Below are 21,925 nucleotides of genomic sequence, written 5' to 3'. Positions count from 1 at the left end.
GAAACGTAAGGTTGTAAAAGAGCAGATTTTGGTCACTATCAAGGTTAATGAGAGATCTTATGAGGTTTTGGCACTAGTTGTGCCTGGGCTGAACTGCCCGTGATATTTGTTGTATAGTGGTTAGCGAAGCTCGCTTGAACTTTGATGACGGAAATGTAAGAGTGTTTCATGAAGGAAGCGAGGATGTTATTGTCTTTAACGGTACTATGGTGGCACGTGAAGTTATAGGAGCGACAACGTTATACTTCGTTGAATAGCAAAATGTACCGCAAGAAATGCACGAAAGTGATACTGCAGGTTAACGGGAGCAGGACGTCAAATGGGCCACCTTGGAGCAGGAGAGGCACCACAGGACATTTTAATTTCCACTGCCTATAGTTTTACAAATAAATTCATAAAACTTTGTCAGCAAGACGAGAAAGGCTTCAGGATTCACACTCATAGCAGTGGAAGTTCAAAAACGTCACAAAATAAATTTTTTTACTTGTGAAATTTCTTCATTTTCTCAGTATTGGCTGCATTTGTTGCTATAGGTACGCTTTTCTTCATAAGTAAGAGAGGTTGTTCAATGAATTTTATACAGCATACAAACCGTATGCAACTGTAGAAGTTTTCAAATCTATTAAAAACTGTGATAAGAAATGAGGCAATTAACTATAAACAGGAAGTTTAAAATGTAACAGGTCATTCATTTTTTCACAAATTAAATAAATTATAGAGTTTTATACACCTGTAAGTATGGTTTGTATGCCGTGCAAAATTCATCGAAGAATTTCTCTTACTTATGAAGAAAAGTGTACCTGTAGCAACAACTGCAGCTAGTAGTAAGTGAAAAAAATGATGAAATTTCACATATAAAAATTATTTTGTTATCTTTTTTGCACTTCCACTACTGTAAATGTGAATCCTGAATCCTTCCTGGTTATGCTGAAAAAGTTTTATGAATTTACCTGTAAAAGTATAGACAGTGGAAATTAAAATGTCCTGTGGTGCCTCTCCTACTCCAAGGCGGCCCATTTGACGTCCACCTCCCCCCTCTCCCTCGTCCTTAAGGTGGAGGACTCTGAACAAACATTTAGGAGAACGATAACCTCGTTACAGCAAAATAAGTGTATTAAGAATCTCGTGGACATATGGAGGAAACACAGTCAAGCTTTTGCAAACGAATGGGTAAAATCAAAACAGTAGAATACAAGTTAATTATCAGGGAACACTAACTCTTCATCGCAAAACCATATGCTATTCCACAGGCGAAACGACAGGTTCTGAGCAAAGAAATAATAAAGACATTCAAGATGGGAGTCACTGACAGATAAATGAGACGATATAATAGCCCACTGTTTCTCGTGGAGAAAAGGAATGCTGATATCAGATTTGTATTGGATGCCAGACCTGTGAACAAGGTCATATTACCACCGAGAGATAGAACTCAAGACCTAGAGGAAGTACTTCTAAAATTCCATGGAGTAAAGGTGTTAAGTATTTGGCAGATTCCGCTACATAAGCCGGCCGGGGTGACAGAGCGGTTCTAGGCGCTACAGTCTGGAACTGGGCGACCACTAAAGGTCGCAGGTTCGAATCCTGCCTCGGGCATGGGTGTGTGTGATGTCCTTAGGTTGGTTAGGTTTAAGTAGATCTAAGTTCTAAGGGACTGATGACCTCAGAAGTGAAGTCCCATATTGCTCAGAGCCATTTGAACCATTTGAACCGATACATAAACACTCAGGACAATATGTGGCTTTCGTGTGTGAGGGTAAAGGCTATCACTACCATATTATACCTTTTAGTCTAAATATTTCGAACTCAGTCTTTATCAGATCGTTAGACAGGGTAATGGAAGAGCAGCTTCTAAAAAGTTACGTTTTATGTCGATCATATTCTTATTGCTACTGCAATGTGGGAAGAACAAGGAGAAATTTTAGTTTGTGTCTCCCGTGCTTTCAAACAATGTGGAATGACCGTGAAATCTGAATTTGGGAAAGACAGAATTCACAGTTATTGAACATTAAACCACATGCGGCAAAACTACAGGATATCAGAGACCTTCCTGCACCACACTGTCAAAAGAAAGTAAGGGGATTTCTTGGTGTAGCCGGATTCTATAGGAATTTAGTACGGGATCAGTCGCTAAACAATCCTCGCCTACGGAACCTTCTGGAAAATGAAGCTCTTTGGCAGTGGACAGAAGAGTATCAACGTGCCTTTGATGATATTGAGAGTCAGCTGTGTATTCTAAACATCCTTTCACATCCAGACATAAATAGGAGTTATTTATGGCCATCAGATTATGAGCTTGGTGTCCATCTTTATCAATTAGATTACGCCAGTGACAGAGAAATACAGATCACAGCCTTTGCAAGTCGAGCACTGGCGAAGTGGAAAAGCCAGTACACGTTTACAGAGTGGGAAGCGGAAGCAATCCTTTGGGGTTTTCATGAATTCCTACATTCTCTGGTGGGTAGAACAACGAAGGTCGTTACCGACAGTAAGGCGCTCTCCTTTCTACTTGAGAATAAATTACATCACAACAAGTCAGCTAGTTCGGCCCTTGTACTTCAGGAATATCAATTTGAGATCTTACATAGGGCAAGTACTAAAAACATTGTGCAAGGCGCATTAGCCAGAATGCTACCAGATATTGAAGTTATTAATGTGAATGGTACTCAGGAGAAGAGTCAATTTTATGAAAGGAGGTTTACATGAAGCTTATGTGAAAAATCTTGTAAAGAATGTACAGTGTGAACAGCACTGAAGCTTGTATAGACCAAATATGTTTGTGTAGGTAAAGAGAATCTTCGTTAATCCTATCTGATATATACTTGTAATGACATTTTATATACGTGTACAGGAGAATCTTCGTTAATCCTATCTGATACATTATAACATTTTATATACGTGTACAGATGACTCTAAGTAAGAATGGAGTGTATATATTCTGAAGAATGCTACTGAGGAGTTGATTTGATGCACTCATTTTATCAGTGCACACTTTGGTGCTGATAAATGCATAGAAAAAGTGAAAAGGGAGTGTGTATTCTTTGGTATGAGCAAAAAGGTGATGAAGGTTCCGTGGACCTGCGAAGCCAAAAGGTAAAGATTATGCCAATCAGACATAAAGAGCCAATACATCCAATTACACCATATGGCGTTGAGGACGTCATTGAAAGCGATCTCAATGACCCTTCGCCAAGATCACAAAGGAATTCTACAGAAATTATGGTAGTGTAGGAAGTAGACCCAAATACGTGAAGCTTTACCCTGTATGAAGAACTGTGACTAAAGTAATAATGGCGAAGATGGTCAGTCATTATTTTGTCAATATTTGTGAAACAAAGAGGATTGTCACAGGTAATGGTCCTCAATTTGTTTCCAAGGAATGGGAAAAGAGGTTGCATCAGCATAATATTGAGCAAGTTCTAACTGGCAAATATAGACCTGCTTCGAAACCGCGGCACATGTAATGAAGGAAATCATCCGCATGTTTAGGACATACCACCATCAGAAGCACAGTCATTGGAAAAGGTACCCTGAAGATACTAAGAGTGTGCTTAACAATCTGCCACATGTATCCACGGCCGGCCGAAGTGGCCGTGCGCTTAAAGGCGCTGCAGTCTGGAACCGCAAGGCCGCTACGGTCGCAGGTTCGAATCCTGCCTCGGGCATGGATGTTTGTGATGTCCTTAGGATAGTTAGGTTTAACTAGTTCGAAGTTCTAGGGGACTAATGACCTCAGCAGTTGAGTCTCATAGTGCTCAGAGCCATTTGAACCATGTATCCACTGGAATTGCACCCTTTGAATTGTTTCTGAACGAGGAACCTGAAATAAGTTTTGCTGAACCGATAAGAGATGTTCCAACAACCATTATCGCATGGGAAGACAAGGCACAAGTGGCAAAACAAACATTGGAGAGGAAATCGAGCACAGAAAAGATCGTCATAAAAATCGTTGATACAATTAAATATTTATTGGATGACTTGATGTTGATTAAGACTCATACCATATCGTCTGAGATGACAGATGAGTATAAGGGTCTATACAAAATCATTGGCAATGAGTGTCCTAATACAGTCGAACTTGAGGTTGTAAAGTCGGGGAAAGCATCATGTTGAAAACCTATAATAAAGGCGAATGATGTAAAAACCCTTATGTGTAACAAGGATAAGTCTACTCGGTCAATTAGCAAAGACTGGCTATGCTACAATTTATGTTAGGAGGATGAGGTCTATTGTAGAGTAATAATGATGTTTCTTGTGCTGTAAAAACTGTTAATTCATATATTATGTTATAGTATATTTACTATTAAGATTCTGTGTGTGTCATATTCTTATATGACTGCCTTTCATTGTATGAAGCCAGTTTTAACTTCAGTATGAGGATGTGACCCTAATAAAATGCCACGTAATTTTGGCTAAAGTAACGAATTTTTACGTTAAATTTCAAATATCTTAAAATCGACGACTGTTAGTCTTAAGAAATTTGTGAATGAGGTTATGTTTTAGTCAGATTATAGAGGGTTTTTCGTGGCCTGCGGAACCGGCTGCTGTAGTACGAAGCTGCGTGCTGACTTGTTCTCAGCGGCAGCGGTCGACATAGGTGCCGCTGGAAACAGCCGCGCATGCTGCGGTTTTGGATCGGTGAACCCGACCTCCTACAGCAGTGACTGAGTCAAGGTTAATGTTTTTGTTTTTTCTTTCTTCGCCGAGTGCTCATTCGCTAGTGAAAGTTTGCGTGTGCCGGTGATTGATGAATGATAGGCTCTTCCTGTTGTTTTTATTTCAGTGATCCCTAAGTCTGCGTGTGTTTAACCACTCAACGTATTTTTGATGCATTGAATGATTGATGTGGGTCGTGTTTTTGATAAATTGACTGCGTACGGCATCGCTGTTACGCAACATAAATTTTCGTGGTTTATATGTTTTCATTCCAGACTGTAATTACCTTCTCTCTTTGATATTATTGCGTCGAATTCCCATGTCTGCTACGTTCTTGTAATTTGTTTGCATTTTGGCTTCACTGTAGGGACCAATGTGGTAACTAAAGTTTGTTTCGCATACAAGTTTCTTTCACGTATTAAGTTCCATAACATTTCAACATTAATTGTACAATGTTTGAGTGATTGGCTGAACGAGTATTGTCACCTAATGGTGGAATAGTACACCAAACGACATTCGTTGAAACTCTTTTCCGTTCTTATTACTTTTCTAACATGTTTATCGTTTTTCTTCCTCTTAGGTGTACAACTACGCCACCCTCCTCACTTGTACCTGTCTTCTATTACCAACCTACTCCGAAGGGTCTACTGTTTTTTAAATTCCTTCTGAATTTAGCAACAATTTTTCGTGGGGAAACGTAAGCATCGCTGCTATCGATAGAAACATTTTACTTACGGAAATAATTTTTGAAAACAATCATTTTTAAATAAATTGACTGCAACGCAAGCTACACTGACGGCTGAAGGCCTTACTAAGAGAGAATTCAAAATTATATGTCGGCTGAACGCCACAAGCAATACTTCAGAAAAATTAGCTGCTGAATGCCTGAGGAAGACAACTACACTTTGAAAATACCAAAATAATTTTTAAAACAATCATTAAAAAATTGTAACACAAACTACATTGATAGCTGAAGGCATTATTAAAAAAATTGAAATTATTTGTCAGCTGAAGGCCACCAGCAATACTTCAGAACAATTAACGACTGAATTCCTGAATTACAAATAAGGAAGACAATTACACATTAAAGTACCAAAATAATTTTTAAACAATCCTTTTAAAAATGACTGTAACACAAGATACTCTGACAGCTGCAGGCCTTATTAAGAAAGAATTCAAAATTATTTGTCGGCTGAATGCCACAAGAAATACTTCAGAAAAATTAGTGGCTGAAGGCTTGTGATGTGTTGCCAGAAGAGCCAACACCGTGTAGCTAGAGGAGGCCGAAATGCACGCGTTTAAGCTCACGCAAACTGGCGTGAGGTCTGGAACAGGACAATGTAATTAATATAGCCAATAAGGTACGTTGCTGCTGGAATAATTAACTTTAATCCATAATTGGAGAACATCGCTCGTGTTGATACATTAATAAAAATCTCAATATAAACTGGTAATGGCGCCTTGCTAGGTCGTAGCAAATGACGTAGCTGAAGGCTATGCTAACTATCGTCTCGACAAATGAGAGCGTATTTGTCAGTGTAGCATCGCTAGCAAAGTCGGCTGTACAACTGGGGCGAGTGTTAGGACGTCTCTCTAGACCTGCCGTGTGGCGGCGCTCGGTCTGCAATCACTGACAGTAGCGACACGCGGGTCCGACGTATACTATCGGACCGCGGACGATTTAAAGGCTACCACCTAGCAAGTGTGGTGTCTGGCGGTGACACCACAGCCGGAATTACAATTGAGGAAGACAACTACACGTTGAAAATACCAAAATAATTTTTAAAACAATCATTAAAAATTGACTGTAACAGAAACTACACTGACGGCTGAAGGCATTATTTAGAAAAATTCAAATTATTTATTAGATGAAGGCCAGGAGCAATAGGAATAATGTAAACAAAATATTATTTTTCAGCAATTGATACTATCAGACCAAATAAAAAAAAGTCTAGTGCTCCAAGGATAGACCTGAGGAAAGTCCCTACAGCTGCGTAAGTGGTGAGATAGGCAGCCAGAAGCAATGCTCACCTAACAGGATGGCAAAGCAAATTAGGGACAGTTTAAACGCCGATCAATCCTCTTACCAAATCCACCTAACGTGTGGTAACCAGTACAACGATGGAATAATTGAAGCAAGGGAGAAGTGACAGACAGCATTGCGTCTTCAGAATGCGGTGTTAGAACATCGAAAGGCAGAAGCAACCACTACAACCAAGGTAGACAAAAGAAACCACAATCCTCACCGTAATGAAGGAGGCTGTCAAAGTATACATCATGCTGGACAGCATCGTCAAGACAAGGAAAAGTACACTGCTACAAAAATACCCTCTAACCTTCAGGGCAAGTAACTGGGGTATTAGCGGCCACTAGGCAGTAAAATACCGCTGGTTGCACTTCACCAGATAATAACAAAATATTCAAAAACTAATAACAGGCATTGGAATACCGATATTAGATTCCAACAACTCGACACACTCCACTTACTGCTGTTTGTTTCACAGCGACCCTCCAGGAGCGATGCACCAACAAACGGCGTGATCACAAAAATAGAGGTTTCACTATTGCCTTAATGTTCACTCATCTCAACGTGCTGGGTCCCGTGCACAACGAGATTGTGGCCCTCGCAACTACAGCCCTTCGATCCCGCAATGCCTGTGTGCCGCCAGCAATCCCGGCATGTCCTCGCGCTACTGGACCTCTCTGCTGCTCCATCATAACCGAACTGCTGGACCCAGAAAGGACCTCACGTCCTCCCAAAGATGGTATGGCTACTAGATATAGATAAACGCTGCTGCTGCCACTCGCGGACAGAGACCGCTAGCAAATGTAGTGGCGCCAGTAAACAGAAGAAGAAAACGAGACGCCACTATCCCTATTACACGATGGCAACCTACCAACGGCACCAACGCGAGCCACACACCGATCAAACAGTAATCCTCTAAATGACTGAACTGAGTTGAAACACGAGAACTACTGCCTGATGTTCCTGTGGACTTCCTGCGCCACATCAAGTCAGAATTGGGGTAATGACATTGCCACAAACATCGCCATTAGTGGATTGCAGTGAATGGATGTGATGTGACCTCAAGAAAAATGTGTTTAGTGTGTAAACAGTGTAGCCATTAAAGTGCAAAATGTTTCAAATGGCTCTGCGCACTATGGGACGTCTGAGGTCATCAGTCCCCTAGAACTTAGAACTACTTAAACCTAACTAACCTGAGGACATCACACACATCCATGCCCAAGGCAGGATTCGAACCTGCGTCCGTAGCGGCCGCGCGGTTCCAGACTGTAGTGCCTAGAACCTCTCGGCCACCCCAGCCGGCTTTAAAGTGCACAAATATTAATAATAATCAAAGTTCTACCAGAGTCGTGTGACATCACTTGCTAGTGAAGCATCCCACCCAGCCTCCCCCACCCCAACACCCCCCACCATTCTCTTCTGTACTGACCTGAACACTGCAGGGACGTTCCAGTGACGGGGTTCCAGTGCGAGGTGAGTGGGAATTAAATAGGCATACAGTCGTTAAACGTATCCCTCATTCCAATGGAAGATCCGTTTGCTTACACAATGTAGCAGAATTCCTTCATTTTGTTTACTTCATGATCTTTAATGTCGATAGTAAGTTTCTCATTTCTGTTGCTCTTCATTATTGTGAGTTTCCTTCAGTTTAACATCAACCACACTCTGTGCTAAGTAGACTGTTTATTCCATTCAGTATCTCTTGCAATAATTCCTCGACTTCCCTGAGAATAGCCATGTCATCAGCCGATCTTACCACCAATATTCATTCACCCTGAATTTTAATCCAACACCTTGATCTTTCTTTTGTTTTCATCATTCCTTCCTCGAGTATAGATTGAACAGGAGGGGGTGAAAGACTACACACTGTCTCATACCGATCCCAGCCCGAGCCATTAAATCTTAATTTTCCATTTCTATATATTTACATCTTGATTCTCTACAGTTTAAACTTGTTTTCGTGAGAATTTCAAATATATTTATCATTGTACACTGCACAATACGTTTTCTAGCTCAACAAATTATACGGGGACTGGAGTTATCGTAAGTCTTCGTTACATTATTAGGAGCAACGCCACAACTGTCTCTGGTCACCCAACAGATCTTCAATTCTCTTCTCAATTCGTCCATGTACAGTTCTAGCAATAACTTGGATGGTGGAATTCTTATTGCTGTGACTTAGCACGACAGCCAAGTCACAACGAGAGGAAGCCGAAAGGCACGCGTTAAGCTCACGCAGATTGGCGTGAGGTCTGGAACAGTTAAGAGGAAGTGAGAACTTAGAAAATGGACGCAGTTGCTGTAATACTTAACTTTAATTCACATTTGTAGAACATCGCTCTTGATGATACATGCTTCACAATATTAATTATCAAAGCTATGGCGCCTTGCTAGGTCGTAGCCAATGACTTAGCTGAAGGCTATGCTAACTATCGTCTCGGCAAATGAGAGCATATTTGTCAGTGAACCATTGCTATGAACGTCGGCTTTACAACTGGGGCGAGTGCTAGTAAGTCTCTCTAGACCTGCCGTATGGTGGCGCTCGGTCTGCTATCACTGACAGTGGCGACACGCGGGTCCGGCGTATACTAGCGGACCGCGGCCGATTTAAAGGCTACTACCTAGCAAGTGTGGTGTCTGGCGGTGACACCACACTTATACTGATTGTATGTTAGTTCTTGCTATCTTCTTAATTGTGTGGATGATATTTTTCCGAAATTCCGGTGGTATTCCTCCAGACTCACAACACACAATGCAAACCAACTTCATTATTCATTTGGTTGCTACTTCCTCGATGATTTTAAAAATTCTGAAGTTAAGTTATTTATACCTTCCGTCTTATTTGATCGCAAGATTTCGAATGCTCAGTTAAACTCTTACTGTCATTTTGGGTCCCGTGTGTATCCCACACCGATGTCAGTTTCGTTTCCTATTTCATGACTGGACGGCACCTCCCTCTCGTAGAGACTTTAAATGTACTCTTCACTCATATGCTCCCTGTCCTCTGGGTTTAACAATGAAATTCCTCTTGCACTCTTAATATTGACGATTTTACTTTTAGTTTCGGCGAATGTTGTTATTCTTTTCTGTATGGTGAACAAGTCCTTTGAACAACCATGTCTTTTTAAGAGTTCTTCGCACTCTTCCTGCAAACAAATCGTCTTGGTTTCCTAGCAGCACCTGTTAATTTCGTTCGAAAGTAACTTTTTTAGATGTTGAATCAGTCCTTGCGACGACCATTTCTTTTTGGATTTCTTCGCATTTTTCTTGCCAATATTTCGCCTTTGAGTCCCTGCATTTTCTATTTATTTCATTCTTAAGTCCCTTTATTATTTTATTCCTGTTCTTTCCTGAAGAAACGTTAAGAGGTGAGAAATGAACGGCGCGAGGTATTCTTATAATTTAGAATTACGTTTCTTCGTGTCAAGTTCATGAAATGCCTATGAAGGAAAATAATAATTTAAGAAATGAAATTTTCTATTTGTACTTAACACGTGCTCAAAAAGATCTGATGTGCGGGTCGCTTAGGTATGTATTCTGAGTAACATGGGGAAGTGTTATTTATGTCCAGCCAGCATTTCAGAGCAGCCGTTTTCTAAGAATGCAAATCGTCGATGTCGTCAACTTCATGTGTCCATAACGATTTTGAATTTAATAGGATAATAGAAGAGGAGTGTGTATTGATAGAAAATGTTAACCATAAATTTGCCTTTGCGAATTTGTGAAGCACGGTGACTATCTTTCGTAGGTTCAAAGTCAGTGCAGCTCCACAAAGTCTGAGAACCATTCAGATAGGGAGAGATCTGAAACTCAATTCACATCGCACCCGATGGCTCGCGGTGTGTGTCAGTTGGTACTACTCTGATAGTAGTGGGGATAGGTGGTGCAAACAGATGTTGACGGTACCTACCTAACATATAGCAGGAAGCCTACAAAGGACGTATATGGCTGTGTTTCATACTTCTGTTAAGGCAAAACTACCAAACTGGGGCAAAGATCACTTAAATGTTTCACATAGTCAGATAGAAGACTTATTTCTACACATTACGAAGTACTAATATACAGTTCTATCGAAAATACTATTATTTGATAACTAAAGTTGATGCTCACAGTGAACGAGTGAATAACAGCTAATTTCTTTCGATATCTCTGCTATCAGCATCTGCTGCAGGAATTTTAAGTTATATTGCGGGTATAACAACCGCTTGTTTGTCGCACAGATCTGTACTGAGAAAACAGGAGTTGGCTCTCCCCTATGCTCACGTTGTAATCTGTCTGTGATAGTAACTGTGAAGTGCAGTTATTCGGTAATCCCAGTGCGGCGTTACTGACTTGAAATTTATCTTGTACGTTTAACTAAAATTAGATCTCTTTCCCCTCTGCAGTAGGTACGGCTGTAGACTGTAGTCGTTGCGAGAACTTGATGGAAGAGTTGTCCAATAATCGCGGATAGCTGACAGTTGAGCAGGCAGCTGTCCAATAGCTTTGTGTGGCTCCATGCGAACTGCACTAGTCAGTTCAGGCCTTCAGTGTACACTTTAAATACTGACTGTTACGTTGCAACTTCTGTATTCCAGTTTGTTATTTTTCAGATTTTAATCATTTCGTGGACTTATAGTCGTAGGGTTACTGCACAGAAGCTTTTCCGTTCGCGGTATCGACTGCGAACTGCCTGGTTGCCTGTGGTAGTGACACGTGGGGAGAGGTTTGTGAGTTTCACAGGAAGTACGGTTTGGGTTTCCTTGGATACGAACCAATCAGATCGCTACACGTCGCGCTAGCGACGATGGGCTTGAGTTTTCAATAGATTACTGTCGTGTTCTGCTGGATATAGAAAGGATGTGTTTCTTTCTGCCATGTGCAGTGCTGGTGAGGTGTTGAAGATTTTGCTAGGCAGCGTGCAAAAAATGCACACTTGCTTTATGGTCCTGTTAATCATTCACAACGAATGTGTGGTTCATGCCGAACTATTTTCTTGATTCACGTAGCGAAATGATTTTTCGGCTCTTTGTGTCTCGGTGATGCGGGTTTCTTTCGAAGCTCCATATATAGTATGCTTCCTACCAATTCACCGTAATGTTAATACTGTGAAATTAGCCATTCCCTCTATCAATGAGACTTTATAAATGCATTGCTATATATATTGGATCATACTTTGTCCAGCTCTCTTACACTTCGGCTATCTACGTAAGTTCAAATGTACTCCAGGCACAAGTGATACCTGTACCTTTGTAAGTTATTCACTGTGATAAGAACAGTTACGTGGATCACTCTTTACAATTCATTCTTACCGTAGTGAAACATTTTCATGTTTGTGAAGTATCTGGTATCATTGCTCATTTGCCTGAATTCAATTTCCTTTGGTATGTCCACCAGAAGCTGTTGCACTCTTGAAGTGTTTACTGCCTGGGAAATTTTCTATAAACTCTTCCAGTCAGGCTAGATTTTTTTTTACGTTATAGTTCTTCTTAATACTTTGATGCGGTCCGCCACGAATTCCCTTCCTGCAACAACCTTTTCATATCAGAGTAGCACTTGCACCCTATGTTCTCAATTATTTTCTGGACGTACTCCAAACCTCTGTCTTCCCCTACAGTTTTTACACTCTACAGCTGCCTCTAGTGTCACAGATATTTCCCAATGTATTAAGAACCCTTCTCGTCAGTGTTGCACGCATGTTTCTTTCTTCGTTGATTCTGCTAGAACCTCTTTATTACTTACCTTAATAGGGCACCTAATTTTCAACATTCTTCTGAAGCACACAATCTCAGATGTGTCGATTCTCTTTTGTTCCAGGTTTGCCACTGTTCGTGAGTCACTACCAACAACACTGTGGTTGCGCTTTGAGTTGAAAATTACGACCAAGTAAACAAACGGCTTTCGTTTTCTGTACGGGGACGATACTTCGTAGTTATTGCCCTTAAGTGCATTTTAAAGTTAAAATAAATAAATAATTTTGGCCCTGATGCTATTAATCAGCAATGCAAACGGTAACTAGGCTGTAACTACATGCAAATTACGTAAAATAACCAGAAGTAACAGCACTTTCTAAGTTTTCACATAGAAAGTATATTATCTTTAGTATTGAAATGTTACATGGGTAGACATGTGAAACCTACCAGGTGGTTAAGTGATTTGTAAGTAAATCGAACCCCTAATATAGCGGTTAGTGAATTTGCTATATATAATTACGTAAATTTAAACAGTGGGAAAAGCAGAGGCTGTGTTCACTGCTAGACGTTAGCTGCAGGCAATAAAAAACAGGGTCAACAGACACAAGATGCTGTAATCTAAGTAACGATTAGTAGCAGAAATAATCTGAGCCATCGCAGGGAAACTGAGTTAAAGTCCAACCTCAGCGTACAAAATCAAAGTCCCAAACCCACTTCCCCCGAAAAATCTCAAATTACGCCGATCTGCTAGCAGAAAATAGAGTCCTGACTTTTGCCGAATTATTCTAAATCCACACTGAACTCGCACGATATAATTCCAAAACCCGCTACTGACGAGTCAACAAACTTCTGTCTTCCAATACGAGCGTGGATGAACAGTGTTCAGGATCATATAGATGTTGGCTTAACAAAATCGTTCCGAACACTGCCCCGGAGCGAGATGGCTGCCGCCTTCTTCACAGCTTCGACTCACCGCTCGACGAAAAATCCAACTTCTACGTCACTAAACAAGTTTCGTAGTTCCATCAGCCCAATTTACATCTTCTGACACATAAGTAGCATTGACATACTGACTGCAAATCAATATCTTACATTTTACTCTACTTGCAACAGTTCACCTAATATTTATGTTTAAATAACTGCAAAATTTCGTTGAAGTGCTTGGAAACAGTTCATACTCTTTGCGCAGTCATATATTATAATTTACAGATAGGGCATCATTTTCTTAACGGAGTTTTACTCCTATAACCAATGCAATATTCATAGTTAAGATATCAGCTAGGTGAAGAAAAAATGCCGTACATGGAGGTCGGCATGCACTCCTCATTCAGATTCGAAACAAAAGTTTATGTAGCAAAATTGGATCGGGTGGATTTTGAATACGTATGTATGAAAACGAGGAGCTGGCAACACTGTCACATCGTGCAGCTCATCGAAATCTTCAGATTAGCGTGCATCACCCCACATACTGTGCAAGTCTTCGCAGCTCACTGAATAAACTGCTGGAACATCAAATACTCGTCCAGCATGGAGCTCTGGTTTGAATACTTGACAGCATGATAGTTTATGTTTTAGGTATTCATTCCTTAGTTCTAGTCGTTTACAAGCAGGGCATCATTTTGTCACACGACAATAGCCTATCAGATGACACTGGGATCAATTACACTGCATGCATGTATATACTAACTTTGTAGTGCATAACCATAAGAGGTCCTGTCAAGTTGATACAGAGCGGCTTACCGATGGAGTACACAAAGAATACACTGTTATTTTCAATTGACTTCATTTGCGTTATGGACGAAACAAAGTGGTCGTTTACTTCTGTAAGAAGTTCAGGCTTTGTCTTGCTCATTAAATAAACGTAACAGTAACAGAAAGAAATGTACCAGATACCGCTTTGTGGAGGTGTAGATAGGATAGAGTATAAATAATGCTTTAATTGAAAAAGTTTGGCGCGAACGCAACTCGAACATCGGCGTTTCTGTATACTCGTTCCCGATGGTCTTGCCTGATCTCCCTGAGCTAACGGGGTAATTCCAGCACACGACAGAGTTCATGCTACTTGTTCTTAGCCACGATTCACGCAGTTACAGCGTTTCCACAGACTCGTATCTTAAACTGCATCTCTGTTAAACCTATTCGTGGGACCAGATTTTGCTAGACACTCTTTTGCCTTGAACAAGGATGAGGAATCGCATGCCAATCGCCAAGTGCGGCAATTTTTCTTCGCTGTATATAGTAGTTCACGAGTTATGGGCAAAACTACGCACATTTTACAAAAAAATTAACAAGTAATAATAAAAATGTGAATGTTAAGAACTAAAGGTTGTATGTTGTGTGTAACGACGTCTGCCAGTTCACACTGCCTTGCTGGATGTATACTTGTATCAGATTTAATGCCAGTTTTCAAATAAATTAAATTAAAATTTATCTCATTGCTTAATAAATTACGCTACAAATCACGCGAAGACATCAGTCGCAGCGCATCTCCAAGAGCTACCGTTTGAGTGATTGATCTCCTTTGTACATTAGATAATGAAAAAGATATTTACTTTTTTCTGATTTATATATACAAAAAATTCTCGTTGTTGTATTATATTACATATTCTGATTTAGACTTACAAGGGAACATCCCCATCGCACCCCCCTCAGATTTAGTTATAAGTTGGCACAGTGGATAGGCCTTGAAAAACTGAACACAGATCAATCGAGAAAACAGGAAGAAGTTGTGTGGAACTATGAAAAAAATAAGCAAAATATACAAACTGAGTAGTCCATGCGCAAGATAGGCAACATCAAGGATAATGTGAGCTCAGGAGCGCCGTGGTCACGTGGTTAGCGTGAGCGGCTCGGCACGAGAGGTCCTTGGTTCAAGTCTGCCCTCGAGTGAAAACTTTTAATTTTTTATTTCCAGACAATTATTATCTGTCCGTCCGTCCGTCCGATGCGAGGTAACTGCGCCGTAGTATGGGGACGCTACACCTAAACAAACATCGAAACACACGACGTCAGTCGACTACAGCGCACCGAAGAGAGAGTATTCCTGCTAACGAGGCTCCCTGGCTGGCAGTTGACTGTTCGCTACTTTGGACGAGAGTGCATTAAATACGTGAGATGTATTCCGTGGGCAATATGAATCCGGGCAAATATAGCTCGCACGGTTTTGCGGTGCGGTCGCAAAACACAGACACTAAACTTATTACAGCGAACAGTGATGTCAATGAACGAACGGACAGATCATAACTTTGCGAAAATAAAGAAAGTAAACTTCTCACTTGAGGTAAGACTTGAACCAAGGATCTCTCGCTCCGCAGCTGCTCACGCTAACCACGAGACCACGGCCCTCCTGAGCTCACATTATCCTAGATGTTGCCTATCTTGCGCATAGACTACTCAGTTTGTATATTTTGCTTATTTTTTTCATAGTTCTACATAACTTCTTCCTGTTTTCTCGATTGATCTGTGTTCAGTTTTTCAAGGCCTATCAACTGTGCCAACTTATAACTAAATGTGAGGGGGGTGCGATGGGGAGGTTCCCTTGTTAGTATCTGCACACTGGCAGAATCGTCCTGCATTGTGCCAATTACGGTTTACGCTACGCGAATGCAAATGCGAACAACGAGTGGAGAACTTAAAGAGTGTGCAGTAGCGGCGGAACTGACGTTACGTCGAGCGCGTTGAATTGCAGACCTTCCCGCATGCCCGGGAGAACAACGGTTAGCTATGCCAGTCCATCGAGCAACACCGGGGCTGTCACCGCCCAGTAGCCGACACGCCGTCATGGTCCAGCTTGGACCCGAGGCCGCATGCGTCCAGAGGCCGCGTCACGAAGCGTTTCCACCTCAAATGCTGCTCGCGGCGAAGCCCAAACTCTCACTCTAAACAATAATCTGTAGTGATACGTAATGAAAAAGTACGTTCTCAAAAGTGTCTTCCTCAAATAAAGGCCTATGCTGTGTACGAGTGGACTTGTCTTGACGAGGCATACCCTCTTTGCCTGTGCCAATCTGACATTTATGTCCTTCGTCTGCCAAGGTTTACATTTTGCTTCCAAGGTAGCAGAATTCCTTAACTTCATTTCTGTCGTAACCACCAACTTTGATGTTAAGTTTCTCGCAATTCTCATTTATGCTACTTCTCATTCCTTTTCTCTTGTTCCATAGTCTGTACGCACTAGACTATTCATACCAGTCAACTGATTCTGACAAGGGAACCTCCCCATCGCACCCCCCTCAGATTTAGTTATAAGTTGGCACAGTGGATAGGCCTTGAAAAACTGAACACAGATCAATCGAGAAAACAGGAAGAAGTTGTGTGGAACTATGAAAAAAATTAGTAAAATATACAAACTGAGTAGTCCATGCGCAGATAGGCAACATCAAGGGGTATGTGAGCTCAGGAGCGCCGTGGTCCCGTGGTTAGCGTGAATAGCTGAGGAACGAGACGTCCTTGGTTCAAGTCTTCCCTCGACTGAAAATTTTACTTTCTTTATTTTCGCAAAGTTATGACCTGTCCGTTCGTTCATTGACGTCTCTGTTCACTGTAATAAGTTTAGTGTCTGTGTTTTGCGACCGCACCGCAAAACCGTGCGATTAGTAGACGAAAGGACGTGCCTCTCCAATGGGAACCGAAAACATTTGATCGCAAGGTCATAGGTCAACCGATTCCTCCACAGGAAAACACGTCTGATATATTCTATACGACACTGGTGACGGCATGTGCGTCACATGACAGGAATATGTTGTCGACCCATCTAACTTGTACACTTGGCGAATGGGTAAAAAGATTCTTCTACCTTGCCCGATTTAGGTTTTCTTGTGAATGTGATAATCACTCCCAAAAAAGTGATGAAACCATAAGTGTTTGTCATTTAAACTGCAACAAATGAATGCAACGGTTTCACAGTCACACAGTTTTCCCTGTGCTCTGTCAAAACATATGCTTTTAACGTTTTCAAATTTTTCCGTGTGTAGACCGTTAAATCCTGCATAAGTCCAAGCAAATCTGAACAGGTCCTGCAATTTTGGAGAGCGAAGTTGATTATGTGTGAGTGCCTGAACTTTGATAATTGTCTGAAAATAAAAAAAATGAAATTTGACGCTCGAAGGAAGACTTGAACCAAGAACCTCTCATTCCGCAGCTGCTCGCGCTAACCACGTGACCACGGCACTCCTGAGTATAAATCACCCTTGTTGTTGCCTATCTTAGCTAGGACTACTCAGTTTGTATATTTTGTTTATTTTTTTTCATAGTTCCACAGAACTTCTTCCTGTTTTCTCGATTGATCTGAGTTCAGTTTTTCAAGGCCTATCCACTGTGCCAACTTATAACTAAATCTGAGGGGGGTGCGATGGGGAGATTCCCTTGTGAGTAGCGGGTTATCTCACAAACGAAAACTCGCACTCGTGCAGGACGAAGTGTAGAGAGTGTTTGCACGGTGCAACGGCCTTGCGTGGAGAAGAAGCCGTGGGACGCTACCGAGTGCGTTGGCAGGAGGCTTATTCGACTATGAAACAAGTAAATAGAAAAGCACAGGATATATATTAGAATAATGGAACAACCTGCTACGAAGAACAGCAAGGAGTTCCGTAAGTCTATTTAAATCGGAGCGGGTAATTGCTTTTCTTTTTGTTGGTCGTGACAATAAAGCCAAATGTCTAGTCTGCGGTAAAATAATCACGTGTGGGAGGAAATCGTCAACTGCAGAAAACTGCATTCTGAAAAGTATACCGAAATCACACGGGGCGTCGTAGGGGAAGAATTGAGGACATTGTAAACTACTGCAGCATCGAGTTCTCTATCCACAAATGAGGCTTGTGCCATTACTTTAGACTGTTTATTTTGGTTAAAGGTCCAACGAAAGTATGTGAGGTTTGTTCACATTCCTGTCAAATGTCTATTCGTTTTTATAATTTAGGGCAAAGAAAATGAAGGGTGCTGCGAAAGGTCTCTTGGAGCTAGTTATATCACAGCGCATCGTGGAATTTAGATGAAAAATTGCAAGCCAAAATTGTAAACCACCTCGTAGGCCATCGCTTTCTTTTTTTATTTCGTGGCGTGGAGGACGACCTACATGCAAAGAGAGAGCCTCTGAATCTGATTTTGATGACGGACTCAGCTACAGGGTCGGATATTTTAGAACCGTTCGAAATGGCAGAGTTTTAAGTAACCACAGAGGGAGCGCCAGTAACGTGTAGAAAGTTAAAAGGGTTCATTTGGCCTTCTGCGGAGAAAGCTTAACATGCCGAATTTACTTTCGCTTATTGTTTTGCACAGCAAGGAGCTCGTTGTGCAACCGTTATCGATCCTCAAGACGTGATGAACGTAGTGGTGCGTAACGTGAACTACAATCGTTCTCATGGCCTCATTCGTCGTCAGTTCAAAGAATTTTTTATTTCATTTGAAGAGGAGTATCCAGAGATCCCCTACCATACTTAGGCATTCTGCTTAAGCAATGCAAAAGTGATTTCTAGCTTTTTTCGACTACACCACGACATGTCTCAGTTTTTAGAACAAAAAACACCCGAAGCCACTTTTGCATGATCCTCAACGGGTAGCGGATTTAGGATTTTAGCAGACTTTTAGCTCTCCTAAGTGACTTAAGTTTGAAAGCCCGAAAAAAATCTCATCAATGGTATGGCGTAAAAATAAAAACTTTCCAAAGTAAGGTCCTGCTCCGTAAAAGCAAACTTCAGAGAAAAGTACGCAACACTTTCCTGAACTAGTGAACTGTATATAAATTTTACCTTGCATGAGGCAGCTGGTTTTTAATAATGCTTTATTCAAAACGGGACTATGGTTTTGTTTGATGGCGTCTGTGCAGGTAGGAGCGTGCTTTGAAAAATACGTCGAGGTGCTACATTCCCTTAAAAACGTGCTTAGCAACCGGTTCCAGGTAGTCTAGCGCTATACCAGTAAGAGAAAAGTAAAGTCGATTTTTGTTAAACGTACAAGCAGGAGACCCGGGATCGAGTCCTGGGACTGGTACCAATTTTGATTCATAATTTCGCCTCACATCATTCTCGTAAAGGTGCAAGTGTGACATTACATTAAAAATAATAGTCCACAACACCTGTTTATTAAAACATGTCACGTTTTAGTGTTTCAAAGCAACATTATACTTTACTTTCATTTATTAACATTTGGTGTTCTTAGTTTTAAAGGAAATTACTAACTTTCAGCCAGTCCTTGATGTGTTTGTAAAGCCCTTTTCAACAGCAACTGAAAGTGCATCTGCCGATTTACATTTCGAACTAATCGATCTGCATGCTGGTGATCACTGAAAGGATCCCTGATCGAATTTTACGAGAGTTTATAGAAGGAAGAATTTCCTAAGCTACACAGAAAAGTAATGAAGTTTGTTTCTACGTTTGGTTCCATATGTGTACATGAAAGGTTTTTTTCCTGTTTTTCTGGTTCCTGCGGAGGTTCGAGTCCTCCTTCGGGCATGGGTGTGTGTGTTTGTCGTTAGCATAATTTAGGTTAAGTAGTGTGTAATCTTAGGAACTGATGACCTTAGCAGTTAGGCCCCATAAGATTTCACACATATTAAAAGAAATCCTGTTTTGTCTTGTACTAAAACCAGATTACGTGCAAGTATTTCTGATTTTAATTATAAAATTGCTCTAAGAATTTCTACCAGCCGATCTCCTGTTCCACGTCCCTGCAGATAATTGCAAGTAAAAAAGAAAAAAAAAAAAAACAAAACAGAAGAGACAATTTTCTGTTCAAACCAAATTTAAAGTTATTGTTGGTGCTATTAACATTATTATTATTTAAATCTATTTTGCAGCGGTGATATTGTCCCACCTAGCTAATCTCTCTATCCACTGCACATAACCAATGGTTATGACGAAGAAAACAAAGGTGAAGTTTTGGAGAAGCTAGCGACAGGCGTAGCGAGAGAAACAAATGTAAGGAAAGAGAGGGATAGCACTACTGTAAAAAGTCGAGGAGTGGGGATTTGCAGCACCGTCAGCACAGTGGAGCCATCTTCCGCACTGTGCGCTGTACTGGTGCAAACACCTTGAGAACCCCTCCTGTCTAGTCTGTCGGCAAATTCATGAGCCAGCAGCGTTCTTGGTGGAGGAAGTGGCCTTCCCAGGAAGGATCGTCCAGCTGCCCTTCAGACACACCTGAAATCTGTTGCCCGTTTCCTGTTTGAAAGTGTTGAGCAACAGGCTGTGATTTATGTTGATTCTTCTTGTGCAGTTTTAGTTACTAGCATCAGTCAATTCAGTTTGTGTATTTTGTATTATACGTAGTTATTCAGAAGTGGTTGGTAAGTGTACTACAGCGTAAGAAATTGCGCACAGTACAATGAAGAGTTATTCTGAGTAACGGGCGTTCAGTCGCCCATAACGTAATTTCAGCTTTTATTCAAGAGTTGAAACCAAAAGAACTGGTTTTTCGTCGCGGGGAGATCTATTTACGAACTTTCACTCACCAACTTTCTCTTCCGAATGCGAAAATATTTTGTTGAGTCCAACCTACATAGGTAGGAATGATCATCAAAATAAAATAAGAGAAATCAGAGCTCGAACAGAAAGGTTTAGGTTTTCGTTTTTCCGGCCCGCTGTTCGGGAGTGGAATAGTAGAGAGATAGTATGATTGTGGTTCGATGAACCCTCTGCCAAGCACTTAAATGTGAATTGCAGAGTAATCATTTAGATGTAGATGTAGGTCGTTGCTGCCAGCACCAAACAAAGGGCTACATTTTATGCAAAAGTCAGCCTTGCCAAAATATGGCGCATCAGAAAGAAATGCGAAAAAAGTTAGATTGTTTATTCATACTGCAGAGAAATATCACTAAGAATATCGTTATATTCGGCAAACGATAGAGGACATTTACATGAATCATAAAAGAAGTGCCAAAATCATGCAAATTGCTTATTCCAGCCGGCCGAGGTGGCCGAGCGGTTTTAGGCGCTACAGTCTGGAACCGCGCGACCGCTGCTGTCGCAGGTTCGAATCCTGCCTCGGGCATGGATGTGTCTGATGTTCTTAGGTTAGTTAGATTTACGTAGTTATAAGTTCTAGGGGACTGATGACCTCAGGAGTTAAGTCGCATAGTGCTCAGAGCCTTTTGAACCAAGTTAAGTCCCATAGTGCTCAGAGCCATTTGAACCATTTTGCTTATTCCAACTAAAAATAAAATCCATTTTCCTTTGGCATAAAATTAGTTTGCAAAAGACTGCGTGAAACAGGGCCTCTCTAGAAGAGATCTGTAAGAAAGATTCTGCCAGACAGAGCTGAAGTAATTAACTCACGATGAAAATACCTGACGGAAGTTAATAAATTAAGATAACAAGGCGGAAAGTTCTTTCATATCGAATAAACTTGGGTCGGGAACAATATTAATTTTATAAAATCTTTTCTGGTTCCTGCATTGATGGCATCATAGACAATGTTAGCGGGAGCAACTGAATTATTGTGGTATTATTTATTAGTATACATAAATGATATTCTCTTAGAAATATTCCTCATTACATATTATACATTACGCCAGCACCTTCTCCAAAACGGAATACTTTCAGAACTCTGTCTTTGAGACAGATTTAAGTCCACTTTTCAA

Source organism: Schistocerca piceifrons, chromosome 7 (genome assembly GCF_021461385.2).
Source record: "Schistocerca piceifrons isolate TAMUIC-IGC-003096 chromosome 7, iqSchPice1.1, whole genome shotgun sequence".
Taxonomy (NCBI): Eukaryota; Metazoa; Arthropoda; class Insecta; order Orthoptera; family Acrididae; genus Schistocerca; species Schistocerca piceifrons.
Note: the sequence above shows the minus strand (reverse complement) of the source record.